This window comes from Apis cerana, linkage group LG4 (genome assembly GCF_029169275.1).
Source record: "Apis cerana isolate GH-2021 linkage group LG4, AcerK_1.0, whole genome shotgun sequence".
Classification (NCBI taxonomy): Eukaryota; Metazoa; Arthropoda; class Insecta; order Hymenoptera; family Apidae; genus Apis; species Apis cerana.
In genome coordinates this window covers 6,091,877-6,104,938 of record NC_083855.1, presented here as the reverse complement: position 1 = coordinate 6,104,938, position 13,062 = coordinate 6,091,877, and the positions used below count along the sequence as shown (strand labels likewise).

The 13,062-nt window shown below is 41.0% G+C and overlaps 1 protein-coding gene across 3 annotated transcripts in view; it reads left to right on the top strand.

Moving 5' to 3' along the window:
- Nucleotides 1-13,062, top strand: part of LOC107994632 (mannosyl-oligosaccharide 1,2-alpha-mannosidase IA) — a 467,472-nt gene that overhangs the window by 317,226 nt on the left and 137,184 nt on the right. Inside the window, exon 1 of one of the 3 annotated variants that reach the window (XM_062073868.1) lies at nucleotides 6,903-8,420. The exons of 1 other annotated variant lie outside the window; for it this stretch is intronic. The gene's annotated coding sequence lies outside the window, so the exon portion shown is untranslated. Of the gene's footprint in view, nucleotides 1-6,902; nucleotides 8,421-13,062 lie in introns of those variants that run through there. One more of the 3 variants, XM_062073867.1, reaches the window with a different exon arrangement.

Genomic DNA, 13,062 nt, shown 5'->3' with positions numbered 1-13,062 from the left:
AGAAAGCGAACGAAACGAATCGACCAAAGTCCCCGTCGCACGTGCTCACCGCGCGAATTTACATTTCCATTAAGATTCCCTCTCGGCCATGCGAAACGTGGGACGGAAGAGGGCAAAACTCGAAAGGGAGAGAGAAAGAAGGTTGGTCGCGCGCCACCGAAGCCACGGGTTCGGTGTAATAAAGTGCCATGGAAATCCTTTGTGTTCCTCGGGACGCATTCGTTTAACTTTGATCCTGGTCGAGCAGGGACTCGATATTTTCCTCCTCTTCGTCGCCCCGCTTCAACACCCTTTTCCTCTCCATTCCTCTTCCTTTTTTTTTTTTTCTTTTTTCCTTTTCTTCTTTTTTCACCCTTCTCGGTGGAATACTCGGCTAAACTGCGTCGGCCGCTGGGTTCTCATAAAAAATACAATATTTTTCTTTCATTCGACCTCTCTCTCTCTCTATTTCTCTTTCTCTCCCCCACTTTTCTTCCGGATCTGTAAGTTTAATTCGACATGGGAACTCTGGAAACCACGAGTCTCGCCTGATTGCTTCTCTCTTTGAGATTTTAATATGGATTACAAACTTTTACCGTTGTCGCGGATCGTTCTTTTCTCCTCCTTCTTCAATTTGTTTTTTCACTTGTTCTGTTCCTTCTTTCGAACTTCTTTTTCTCTTGCGATCCGATGTATCCGTCGACTGTCGAATTAACGTATCTTTAAAAACATTGAAATCGGATCGTCGAGATCGCGTTCGTTTTTTAAGAAGTGATTATTTATCATAAAAAATTCGATTTGTCCTTCGAAAGTATGGAAATGTAAAAAGCACGGGTCAAGAAGGATATCTTGGAGAGCTATATCGAAAAACCGCAAAAAATGGAGACGATTCAAACCGTCCCGAAAGCCTCATTCACCAACCACAATTACCCATTGAAATGCTGGCAACCTTGACGCGCGAAATTTAAAGCGAACTCGTTGGACCGGGTCAGCATTCTTAACCGAAGTAGAGAAGGAACGTAAAATACTTTCAATTGTCCCCGAAAACCGGCTAATTCTCCCCTCGGGCCAACTTCTATCTCTCCAATGTTCTTCTTTTGTTAACGAGAATTATCGCAAAACCACGGATCTTTACGATAAGTGGCATCGAATAGTCTAAAAAACGAAATGAAACAGGGTTAAAAGGTAGCGATGGGCCGCGATCCTTCTCAAACAGTATCAATTCTTTCAGCGACGAAGAATCGTGGAAAATCAAATCGTTTCATTCATAAAGCGTATATCTAAAAAATATATATATTTCCAATTCCATTACTGTTTTCAATCTAACGTTCTTTTCGTTCTATCCATCCACGTTTCTCTTCGAACGAACCAAACGTAAGATATTTATAATATTCACAAATTGGACTAAACAAAACAATATTCAAATTTCCTCCAACTCTTATTCACCTTCTCGATAAACTACTCGCTCGAATGCAGTTGTTCGAAAACGATCGTACCCATCACTACCGAAACCAAACCGCGAACGAGATATATCCCAAGAGTTTTCGTCTCCGCTTTTTCAATCTTGAATTTGTGCAGCCTATTACCATTCCCGGGGCAAAGGCATCCTTCCCCCCTCTCCTTGTGTTCCTCCATTTATCGTCACTCCTCGTTCACTTTTCACGTGCGAGTCCCTGTTGGTACGCGACACCACGACGCCAGTTAACCCCTTTTGACTCCGCACGCCTCTTTGTGATCGAGTCATCTGCCGCTTCTTCCCGACACGGTTGCCCGATTAATCACGCCGTTAAGAGGACAGGAAATAGCTTACAGGTTAATTGATGCCCGGAGAGATGGCGGAGGGAGGATATTTCGATCTGATTCGAGCGTGTCTCACCCTCGTTTCTTTTCATTCCGATTTATAGAATAGATGGATAGAGAGTGGATATTAGATTTGCAGTGGGATAATTGTTAATTGGCGATGATTTGGAGGAGGGTTATTCGATTTGAAGCGTGGATAAAATGGTTAATTTTAGAGAGGAGACTTATTCAGAGAATTATTATTTGGGAATAATGGGTAATTAGCGAGGTAATGAGAACAAAATTTTATAAGCGGAAGTGATCTAAGAAACGTGTTATTTAGTAGGTATTTAAGACGTGAGCACGATAAAAGGAAGAAGAGTTTATCAACGAAGCGAGTAATAATTCAATTCGTTCGAAATCGTGAATGAGCGGGGGATTGAAATCTTTTTTTAACTGTGATCTAGAGAAATTGTTCTTAGATTAAGGCCATTGTGGAATGACCTTAACTTCAAAAAGGAAGAGCTTGTTGAGGAAATGAACCGAGTTTAAATAATTCTTGGAAGATCCGAATCACGGATTAAAATTTTATCGCCGTTTTAACAGAGTGGTAAGTTTTAAATCGGAGGCGGAAATTACGTCATCAAATTGATCATTGCCAAAGTAAATTAACTCCATCGCTTCTCTGTGCTCGAATATTCCGTATTTTTTTCCGTCGATATTTATCATTCTCGTGCATCATGTTTAATTTCTTTCTTTCTTTCTTTTTTCCCTTCGAAGAAGAGGATTGGTGAACTCAGTCTGATCGCGAGGACTGTCGATAAAACTTAATATTCAATTTCCTTCCTTCCGACGAACGCGGTTTGAAACGCTTCCTCACTTTTCCGACGCAATATCGGCAACTTGTCGCCGAGCAGAAATCACTCGATGCAGTTTTCTATATGTTTCTCTCGCTACGAGAGAAATTTATCTCGATCCCACAGGAGCACCTATTCCTTCTGTCGAGTTCCTCGGCAAGGTTTCCGTGTATCGCAACAGAATATACGCGATGATTCGTCGAGGTTTCCTCTTCAACTTGGCGCAAATACATCTTCTCGTTCTTTCTCTCGACGTTAAACAGAAAATTGCTGATTTCATCCTCCTCTGATTCCTTTTTTTTTTCTTTTATTTTAAATAAATCGTGATCGTGACTTTTTTCTGAAATTGTGTTACAATCGTGAATTTCATTCTCTCGAAATTTTGAATTTAAATTGCAAGTGATTACGCATCCTGATTCAAATATTTGAAGTAATATAAAAGAAGTATGTTAACATTATTCGTCCCTCGTCCTCGACACAAATTACTTCGAACGAGAGAAGTAAGATTTTCTTCTTGATTCCGAATTCTTCCATCTTCCACGTAGGTTTTTTCAAATGAAAAATTACATCGACGAGAACATCATAAAGGAAAGAATTCTAGTAAATAATGCTAAAAATACGTATATACGTATTGATTTTATGAGGTTGTATGTGAAACGACCCATTTCGTTTCGCATACAATAATTTTTAGAAGCTCATTGAACGCAAATCTTGAATTACGTTTCATCGATTCGTTTCACAATGAAAAAAAAAAAAAAAAAAAACAAATTGAAAGAATCATAAATTCTAAATTTTGATTTATTATATCATCGTTTACTGACATTAAAATCGTAAACTCTTTTTGAAAAGATTGTATCGTAAGGATCGACGCAAATTTATTAACGCGCAACTCAAGTTTGATCAAGTTTTTTTCTATATTTATAATTTTCTATATCACAAAATTTTGAATTCGTTCTTGTTAAAAAATTTCCCAACGATCCGTTCCGCAACGTACACGTTCAATTTTCCTCGCTGTTCATGAATATTCCGCAACATTCGGACAGCGTTCCATGAAGATATAATCTCTATCGCGTTTAGACGCGACTAGGGCTCGCGTGTTCCTCGTTATTAGATCGAAGTTTGGCAAACCGTGTCCGGCTAATTGTAAGTAGATTCCGATAAACCTGTAAGCGGGGCGACCCTCCCTGGATTTCCACGCCGGGGACGAGCCACCGATTTCCATCACGCGCGCCTGTAATTTCCACCGGTCCGATCTAACCAGTCCCCGTGATAACTTACGATCCTTGTGCACGAAACGAGACGTTTTCATTCCGGGATTAACCTTTTCCTCTTTCGCGACCGTGGCTTTGATTCGTGATTTCTCGCGTATTGGTGGCGTGTTTGGTCGGCACAAGACTCGATATCGACGTGTGTCGAATTTATGCGCGTATCGTATCACAAAAAAATAAAAGAAAAAAGGAAATGAATGTTGAGCTTCAATTATAATTAATAAGTTAGTATTGTGTTTTTTAAAAAAAGATGGAATGGAAAATTTTCGCAGAACATCTCATCTCATACTTTCTTTTGAGTGGAGAAGTAGATCGAAGAAAAAATCTGTACAAAAATTAAATCGTACAAAGAGGATTTACCTGTAATTTATTTGCGAAATAAAATTCGTAAGTCGCGATTGAACCAGTGGACTATTAAAGCGTTCGAAAAATATATTCTCCTAGAATTCTTTAGAAAAGAGTCTTAGAAAAAAGAATCTGGTGTATCCATTTATTCGTATTGAAAAATCTCGTCTGCTATCATTACTATTACATAAAACGACGAGTCGACGCGACGGCTTATTTATCAGGGAGAATCTCATTGCACCTAGGTGGCACAGGCATTTTCAATAGGTTTGGATCGCAAGTTTCGCCGTAGTGAGCATCGAGCCACTTCAATTCGCGTTAATGCAAAATCAAGATCAACCCTGGGCGACAAAAAGGATGGGACGCGTGAAAAGCATCCCCCTCCTTCTCGATATGAATGAAAGATTCGAAGACCAGCCGCCTATTCAACGTTCCAAGAACTCCTCCAAGACCCTTTGTGAGCCAGATATAATTCACGAATTTTCTTGCACCGGTTTACCCGTATACCCTAGCGAGGGGTTTTATCGAGGGGGGGATTTGTTACAATGGATTCCCTCGTAATTGAAATCCAACGCAATGGATTTTGCGAGCAGTGACGAGTAATTTTAATATATACCTTTGTAAATTTAAATTAATTTTTTAAATTGAATAGGCGACACTCCTCTAACGTAAAATCCTTTTATATTGTTTTCTTTTTGTATAGGGTGTCTCGTTATTCGTGGTCGCTCGCGAAAAAATAAGTGGAGAGTGAGGAATAGAATAAATTTTTCAAAAATACTCAAAAATTTTATCGAATCTCGAATTTTCTTTCAATCGTTGTGAAAATGAAATTAAAATAAAAAATTCTTTTTTTTCCTTTCTGTATTTTCAGTTCCAAACAAACAGTTGATTGTCGCGTATATATAATAGATATCAACATTTTTTTGAATAGATGTTTAACATTTTTTTGATATTCTCGATACGTGACATCGGTGGAAATCAATAATCAACGGGGGAATCCTTATTTGAAGAGAGTTTCGTAAGTTAAAATGGAATGTACAGTTTGATTCGCTTGAAGAAGTTGATGGAAGTTTGAAGTGGCGAATGGAGCCAAGTTGTCCAACTAATTGTATAATCGAATCCGATGATCGATCGTTTCTTCGTAATTTATACTTGGAAAATTGACCCACTTTCGTGAAACGTTTCTGCTTTATTAAACCATCTTCATCGTCGTATCGCATTATTAACTTTTACGTTATTATACCGTAGACGAAAAATATTCACGTATCTTTTTGAATAGCTTTTTACAATCTTTCTCATCGTTATCCACGGTTAAAAAATACATATTAATCCGAAAGTTTTAAAAAAGTTTTTGGAAAAGAAATATTTCTGAACAATTTAAAAAAAGAAATTCGTTCTCTGCACTCTTTTTCTTGGTCATGAAATATTCGAAACGAAGTTACTTTCGAGATAAAAGTTCACGACGAGAAATTCTCCAAATTAATGCACATCTTGGAAATAGAGGTAACGTCTTTCGAACGCCACCATTGATCCTTTATACGGGTATAAACTCGGAGCAACCAGGTTGACCGCAAGACCAACGAACAGAGACAAATTATGTGACAGTTTCCAGCCAGTTAGCATATCAATAACGTCGCCAAGGTGTTCGATAACCAGCAACCGTTCTCCCCACGAAAACACGTCGTCTTTACTATCAGCATGCCCTGTACATTCCACGTCGAATACCGCATTCCAATTTACTTCGAATGTAAATTCGAAGTTCGAGCTCCGACTGCTTTCGCAACCGTACGTAAATTGTACCCAGACCCTGTTAAACCGTGTCGAAGTTCGATGACCGATCTTCGTGGTTCTCGCACACCTGAACACCATTGAAAACATTTTCCATTGCCTCGACGAAACGATCCCTCGTTCTAGAAGTTCCTTTAAAATTGAAATTCGGAAGGATTCTCCTTCCACGTATAGTTTCAGCTTTGCCTTAAGTATAATCGATGTTTAAAATTGTGGAAAGTATAATTGGACAAGGAAAAGAAAAGTATCGTTTTATTCTGGTGTTTCTTAATTCTAGTTTTTCACCAATTAATATTCTTGTAAATTTTCATATTGATTCACTTTTGCCCCGTGACAAAGAACATGTTGATACATTCGTTAATTCGACAAGAAATTCGAACGCATTCTTCACCTATTAACACGTTCACATATGATCGAATTTTAATCAACACTCTTGCGAGTACGACATACCTCATATCGATTCGTGGATGGAAAATCGGAAGAAATGTACTACGCGTACGTAAATTCTAAAATTCAGAAAAACGATCGATCAACGATGAACTTCGTGAAAACTTGCAACATATATCAATCACCAAAGTGAATCACTTTCTTCACAATTCCCCTTTCTCGCCACCATATACTAGTCCAACCGATTCCCCGATTCGACGGTTCACCAATCGTATATGATCATAACAATTCCAAACGATCTTGCTCTTCCTCTCGATTTCGAAACATGTGGTGGACTGTGGAAAGCGGGAGGAGACGGGACGAGTTGCAGCACGGTGAGCAGTCGGAGCCGTAGTGCGCGCTGTTCGTGGCCAGCATCAGCGCAAAGAAACGGTTCGTACATATTCGGGATGGTTCGGCTCCACGAGTCGCGGCGCCGAGCAACGAAGTCGTTCGACTCGAGCCGTGTGTGCGGCTGCAGTCACTCGTGGAATCCTGAGTCGTGTCAGTGGTCTGGCGGACGTGGTCGCGCGCGAGTGTATCGTTGAGAATCGGTTGCTTCGCTCGGTGAGAAACGGTGTGGAAAGGAGTAACGTTAGGCAGAAGAAAGGGTATAAAGGTGCGTGTCTTCGGTGTAGTGAAAGGGCAACGGAAAGGGGTTTACGAAGAACGATTCAACGTTCCTCGCGATCTCGTCGTTCCGTGCGACACGCGTCCAGGAATCCACCTCTCTCGACCATCCTTCCAAAAAGGACGTATCGTACGTTGGAAATCGTGCTGCGAGACAGACATTCCTCGAGTCTGTGTTGCGTGCAGGTATCGACTAGTTTCTTGGAAGACTCGGAAGACGTTTCCTCTTTGTCAGAGGTGAAGAGCGTGGCGAAGGTCGGAGGAAAAAGTAGTTAACAGCCTTGCACCTGGCACAGCACACACACACACACATACACACACACACACTTCGTCCCTGACGGCTTTTGCAACTGAATCTCGTGTCCCGATACGCGATCTACGTTCTTCGTCGTCGATTCTATCTCGTACATACATTGCCATTGTGTTCTTTCGATATATATATATATATACATATATATAGCCGAGTATCGTCGATGAATGGTCGACGCTAAATACACAAAACGTTCTTTGAAATCAACGGATCCGACGACCACGTTGGTAGTCGTTAATCTCGCCTCCATTTCAATCCTCCACTACTATTCCTACTCAATAGCAATATAATTCTACTATCCTCGAAAATAACAGGCTTCGCATCCCTGTATCGAAGCACAGCGTTCGAACGAAGGAGGAAGAGAAGGAGGAGGATACGCACGTGTTCCACGCGACGGAAACGCATCACTGCCAACGCGATACGAGGCCGAGCATCCGCCATTCGAACAGATCTGGGACCAGCTGGAGGACGCCTTTTCTTCGACTCGAGTTATTATCGCTGGTGTCTGCGCGTCCTGTAAACAGGTTACTGGTCGTCGTCGCGCGGCAAAAAACTCTCGCATCGAAACGGTCGAAGAACATTGTAGTTGTGTTGTCGTCGTTGTGTGGAGACACAGTTGCGAACAGCCGCGTTTGTCGACCGTTTACGCGGAAAATCGTAGAAATATAAACACGGGAGGAGGGAAGGGATCGGATGGTCGTGGCCTTTGCTCGAAAAAGTGCGGAGTATATGTGTGATACAGAGTGTCGGTTAGGTCGTTCGATAACCCGCCCTGTGTTCCGCCAAGTGAAAACGCCGCGTGGATGATAATTGGCGATAGACGACCGACCGACTCGGTACGCGATTTGGTGCGGTTAATCAAAGGCTCTCGTCGTTGCTCGGTCGAAAGGGAGGGCTGCAAGAAGAAGGTGGAAGGAAGGAAGGAAGGAAGGAAGGCTTTGGAAAGTTTTGGAAAAGGAAAGGAAAGGAAGTGACCGTGATAATCCTGCCCGGCCAAGTTTACCTGAAAACGATCGGCTGGCACGTCCTACGAGATAGGTAATTCAAGCAACGAATTTACACTTACTTTTTATCTCGCGTGCGACGCCCCTTTGTTCCAATGCCTCGTTGTTAATGAGTTCGACTCGCGGCGAATCACTCTTGTTGCCTCGATGCGTCGACCGGGAATCGAAACGTGACGACGAGGGATCGATCGACCCTTTCCTCGCGTAATTCACGGGGAGAAGTCGATTGCATATAGGGTCGAGACCGCTCTTATAGATAGATAGCTATATAATTTTTTCCACGCGTTCGATCGAAGCGGAGGGTAAATTTTAAAATCGTGTTTTTATCGAGGCTCGATGATATTATTCGTTTTGCGATCAACGGGCGATCAGCCCGTTTTCCTTGCTCTTTCCATCGACGAGAGAGGGAGGAAATTCGTGTTGGAATTCTTCCTTCGGCCAAGGAGGAAGACTTCTTCCTCGTGACCAGTTTACTCGTATTTAACGTTGGAGAAGAAGCGTCTGGAGAAAACCGAGCTCGATATCTTACTACCTCTATCTTTCCGATCTCGGAATCCACCGACGCGTATCGACGTATCGATCAACGAAAGGAAGGAAGAGTATAATGAACGCCTGTTATCTCGCCGATTTATTCAATCGATTCATGAATCGATTTATTATCTCTCGATTTCGTATCGGCCGATTTATGTCGTGGACAGGGAATCGTGGTTATAAGATCGGTGATCGTGATCGGGGTTAATTAACAGTAATTTCGCCTCTTTCCTCGCGATACTCTCGCCTTTCGGCCTGGGAATTTCTCAAACGTTGTTCGTAATTACGAGCTTAATAAGTTTAAGATGGAAATGAGAAGAAACTACGGGTTGAAATGTTAATGGCGATTCTTTTTTTTTTTGTCTTCGAAAAATAGTTTGAAGCTTTCGAACGATTATTCGCGAAATAATCTCGTTACAATCTCGTTAATCTCGATTTTTGCTCAATATTTAATTTTACTTGCTCGCGAAAGAATAAGTATATCTTCCGTAATTCTCAACGCTTTCGAACAAAGTACCATTTACACTGGTATCGTTATTCAATCTCGCTTAACCTGCAAACAGGTTGAACCACTACCACTATCTTATCGAATCACATCGAATACCAGTTCCCATTCAAACGAAACCGCAAATAAACTCGTCTAAATATGATGTAACCTCAACTCTGACAATAATAAAAACTTTCCAAAAAATTCCACTCCACAATGTCACGTCTTGATTCCCGCGAACTCCTTTTTTGCGTTCAATATAAAATTCCCCCTATTAAAAAGAAAAAATCTCTCTCGTTCCGTTTCAAGAAAAATCGCATAAAAAAAAAAAACTATCCAATCCAATTGTCATTTATCTTCGCACGATATACGCGTCATAAGCCATAAATAATCGCGTATCTCGAAAAAACATACGTACATTCACTCTGCAATAAAATACAAATACAAATAATCTCGTGCCTTCAAAATTACATCGCTCTTCCATAAAAAAAGGAAAAAAAATACTCTGCTTCTTTCACAAAGGGACGTTCGCCGCGACGCAACGTCTTCACTTATCCCGCATTGTGAAAAAACCCACGCGTCTGCGAAAAGAAATTATTATCATCATCATCCATTAATATACTTTCTTGATCCTCCTTCGATTTTCTCTCCCTCTTCCCTCCCTCTTCGGAGATAAAAAAGAATAAAGGAAAGATACGCCGATCACCGCGTATGATCTCAAAAGTTGGGAATCCCAGGCCGACACAGAAGCACGGTCGAAGTGTCGGCCGACTCGACGACGACGGCAACGACGACGACGAGGAGGAGTAGTACCGGTTATCGATGTCGACGAACTCGAGGAGGAAGGTTGACCAAGGCCGTTTGGGTCTATTTATAGCGAGAGCCGGTAACAAAGTAGACATTTGCCGGGAATCGTATTTTCGTAGATTCTCGAGGAATGCTCGCAAGGGAGCCGACCTCGCCTCGGGAGCCCTGAATTATTTTAGGGCCGCCTTCCCTCGAGAAGCGTGCATCTTGGGGTCCTCTTCTTTCGCGAGCCGAACCTGGGGGGAGGAGAGGTCGGTTTATCGGTTCCCCTTATCGGGCAAAGCTTCGTCACGTGTGACGACGATTCGTGGAAATTCAACGTGATAAATCGTATCTCGAAGTTTCACTTTTACGGGAATCTAAGAGATATTGTTGCGTCTTGAAACGATCTTTTCTTTCTTTCTTTTTTTTTTTTTCTTCGGAAGATACGGAATATTTGCATCGACTCGTTCGTTAATTTTTCTATAAGGGATAAACGACGTGGTATTAATGTTGATTAATTATTAATCGATATATATCGATGTGGTACAGTAATAATCGATAAAAATTCTCTGACCGCTTCACGATTGTAAAAAAATATATTTCCCTCTCGTCCAATTAGAAGATCGAAAGAAGGAACGAATATATAAGCACATTGCACGATAATAAGTGGAGGTCGCTTGACCCGGTTGCACGGATTATCTCCCACAAACATTCCATTTTTCTTCGACGTTTGAACCTTTTAATGAACCGAATAGAATCTCCCTCTCTCTAATCTACGCCAGTCGTTTGATTCGAAGCGTCGAAAGAGACGTAATGCATAGATATGGTGGAGATTTATCGGTGCATTCATGATGTATAAATGATCGAAAAATTGTTGGATTCGAATCTCTCGATCATTGGAGAGATCATTGATCGATATCTGTTCGATAATTGAAATCGAGTATAAGCGAATTTATTTTTAATAAATCGTTTGCAAAACGATTTGATGGCCGATAGATAGCGCGTGAAAGTTTATTTTAATAACGACGCGAAAAGCGTCGTTCAACTCTGTGGTTCGATAATTTTTGTGCCGATATTTTATGTAGCTCCCGCGTTTCATGGAATTGGTATAAGCTGGTGTCGCGCTTGTCAGCCGATTAAAATGATTTTATTGGGCCCCGAATTGATCGCATCTCGCGCATTATCGCCGATTAACACGAGTTTTGTGCAAATGTTTCTCTTCTGTATTACGAATCGCGTCGAGTTTAGAATCGAACGTATCAATCGAGCGACAATTCGTTTATATAGACACTTTGCACGTGTCATTCAATTTTTTTTTTTTTTTTGTAACGCGAATGAATCAATTCGTTTGTGAATGAAACGAAGCGGAGGATAATCGATATCTTTATTACCCGATACATTTTCGTTGTTCCAATTAAATTATTTCACCAGCGAATTTTATTCGGGCGAAGGATTTAACGAAAGAAGGAAACTTGTTGAAATTTTTCGTCGAATCCATATTTAATTTTCCGATCGTTTACGCGAATGAATGCTGCTCCGTGCGTATTTTTTCAAGACATTGTCAAGAAGTTGGAGAATTAAATCTTGCGCGATTAAGAGCCGTACATCGTGAAAACAATCGCAAAGCGATTTGCACTGGCTCTAAGTTTCCGCGTATTTTGTATTTCCGACGTGCGTATGTGTGTGTGCATACGTGTGTGTGTGTGTGACAAGACAATTGCCGCTCGTCCGTGAAACGCGAATGCCTATCGCGTTGTTGCTCGCGTGAAACCGGAAGTGGGGACGTCGGTTCGCAGCCAGAGGCCGCGTTCTCCGCGTTTTCCGCCGTTTTATGCTTCTATAAATGTCGTATCGCGTGTTGTTCTCTGTCGTATTTAATAACACAGTGATTATCCTTCCCAATCATCGATTCTGCTTTTTATTTCCGTGGTAAATAAAATCAAGGCCGTTCCTAATTAATATGTAATCGAATTACCAAACGAATTGGGAGAGGGGGGGGGGGAAAAAAAAAGAACAATGGATAATAAGTGGTCGTTCGACGACGGTCTCGAATTACATCGAATTTCAGAATAATTACGCGTCGCGACAACTAGAGATAATTAAAAAATAAAATCGAGCGAATTCACGAGTACGTAATAACATTTACGCTCCCGTGGGATTTTTATCAGCTTTGCTTTATTCATTTTTCACGTTTATATTGAAATATTTTAAATTGAAATATCCATGTCGATATTTCATTATTATTTCTCTTGTAATTAGAGATTCTTTTTTTTTTTTTTTTAAATATAAATAAATACAATCGAGACGAAAGTGGGAGGAAATTTTTAGGGAATATTTGAATACAGGGGATCTAAAAATTACGTAGATTCGCGCATAAGTGATCGATCACGCATCGGTCAAATATACGCGAGCATGTAATTTTTCATCCCCCTTATCGAAATAGCTCCCGTGTAATTTTATTTTCAATTTTACTCGACAAACGGACTACATTCTTTTTTTTTTTTTTTTTTTCTCGGTACAACATCGGACAATCGGATTCAATAATTATTTAAATCTTCCAATCAATCGAACGATATATTGGAATCCTGCGATATTCTGCCCGTCATAAACTGGAACGTTGTCGCCGATACTTTTGTTTTTCGATGTTATAACGAGCCTCGAATACTATATAAAATGCCCTGTCGCTGCTACGGACACTCGTGCACGGGGAAATGTATTATTTTTCAAACGAATTTCCGGGGGAAACGAAATTTTATTCCGGTTGTTTACAACGACAACGAGGGATGGAAAGTAACGTCGGCCCGGTGCTCGTCAATTTCGCGATCGAAAAATGCATAGGCGATAGGCGTTAAACGTTCGCCACCCATTC